Source organism: Pseudophryne corroboree, chromosome 3 (assembly GCF_028390025.1).
Source record: "Pseudophryne corroboree isolate aPseCor3 chromosome 3, aPseCor3.hap2, whole genome shotgun sequence".
In the NCBI taxonomy this organism is placed as follows: Eukaryota; Metazoa; Chordata; class Amphibia; order Anura; family Myobatrachidae; genus Pseudophryne; species Pseudophryne corroboree.
The window spans coordinates 626,103,281-626,105,465 of record NC_086446.1 but is presented as its reverse complement, the minus strand read 5'-3'; positions in this window follow the sequence as shown (position 1 = coordinate 626,105,465).

Here is a 2,185-nt window from a genome sequence, read left to right as displayed (position 1 = left end):
TGGGCGACAGCGGAAGCAGTCCACTGACCAGTAAATCCCTTCCTCTTGTAACCAAGCTCACGCAAACCACCCCACCAACTCCCTCAGTGTCAATTTCCTCCTTCCCCAGGAATGCCAATAGTCCTGCAGGCCATGTCACTGGCAATTCTGACGAGTCCTCTCCTGCCTGGGATTCCTCCGATGCATCCTTGCGTGTAACGCCTACTGCTGCTGGCGCTGCTGTTGTTGCTGCTGGGAGTCGATGGTCATCCCAGAGGGGAAGTCGTAAGCCCACTTTTACTACTTCCACCAAGCAATTGACTGTCCAACAGTCCTTTGCGAGGAAGATTAAATATCACAGCAGTCATCCTGTTGCAAAGCGGATAACTGAGGCCTTGACAACTATGTTGGTGTTAGACGTGCGTCCGGTATCCGCCGTTAGTTCACAGGGAACTAGACAATTTGTTGAGGTAGTGTGCCCCCGTTACCAAATACCATCTAGGTTCCACTTCTCTAGGCAGGCGATACCGAGAATGTACACGGACGTCAGAAAAAGACTCACCAGTGTCCTAAAAAATGCAGTTGTACCCAATGTCCACTTAACCACGGACATGTGGACAAGTGGAGCAGGGCAGGGTCAGGACTATATGACTGTGACAGCCCACTGGGTAGATGTATGGACGCCCGCCGCAAGAACAGCAGCGGCGGCACCAGTAGCAGCATCTCGCAAACGCCAACTCTTTCCTAGGCAGGCTACGCTTTGTATCACCGCTTTCCAGAATACGCACACAGCTGAAAACCTCTTACGGCAACTGAGGAAGATCATCGCGGAATGGCTTACCCCAATTGGACTCTCTTGTGGATTTGTGGCATCGGACAACGCCAGCAATATTGTGTGTGCATTAAATATGGGCAAATTCCAGCACGTCCCATGTTTTGCACATACCTTAAATTTGGTGGTGCAGAATTTTTTAAAAAACGACAGGGGCGTGCAAGAGATGCTGTCGGTGGCCAGAAGAATTGCGGGACACTTTCGGAGGACAGGCACCACGTACAGAAGACTGGAGCACCACCAAAAACGCCTGAACCTGCCCTGCCATCATCTGAAGCAAGAAGTGGTAACGAGGTGGAATTCAACCCTATATATGCTTCAGAGGTTGGAGGAGCAGCAAAAGGCCATTCAAGCCTATACAATTGAGCACGATATAGGAGGTGGAATGTACCTGTCTCAAGCGCAGTGGAGAATGATTTCAACGTTGTGCAAGGTTCTGCAACCTTTTGAACTTGCCACACGTGAAGTCAGTTCAGACACTGCCAGCCTGAGTCAGGTCATTCCCCTCATCAGGCTTTTGCAGAAGAAGCTGGAGGCATTGAAGGAGGAGCTAAAAGGGAGCGATACCGCTAGGCATGTGGGACTTGTGGATGGAGCCCTTAATTCGCTTAACAAGGATTCACGGGTGGTCAATCTGTTGAAATCAGAGCACTACATTTTGGCCACCGTGCTCGATCCTAGATTTAAAACCTACCTTGGATCTCTCTTTCCGGCAGACACAAGTCTGCTGGGGTTCAAAGACCTGCTGGTGACAAAATTGTCAAGTCAAGCGGAACGCGACCTGTCAACATCTCCTCCTTCACATTCTCCCGCAACTGGGGGTGCGAGGAAAAGGCTCAGAATTCCGAGCCCACCCGCTGGCGGTGATGCAGGGCAGTCTGGAGCGACTGCTGATGCTGACATCTGGTCCGGACTGAAGGACCTGACAACGATTACGGACATGCCGTCTACTGTCACTGCATATGATTCTCTCCCCATTGAAAGAATGGTGGAGGATTATATGAGTGACCGCATCCAAGTAGGCACGTCAGACAGTCCGTACTTATACTGGCAGGAAAAAGAGGCAATTTGGAGGCCCTTGCACAAACTGGCTTTATTCTACCTAAGTTGCCCTCCCACAAGTGTGTACTCCGAAAGAGTGTTTAGTGCCGCCGCTCACCTTGTCAGCAATCGGCGTACGAGGTTACTTCCAGAAAATGTGGAGAAGATGATGTTCATTAAAATGAATTATAATCAATTCCTCCGTGGAGACATTGACCAGCAGCAATTGCCTCCACAAAGTAGTACACAGGGAGCTGAGATGGTGGATTCCAGTGGGGACGAATTGATAATCTGTGAGGAGCGGGATGTACACGGTGATATATCGGAGGATGA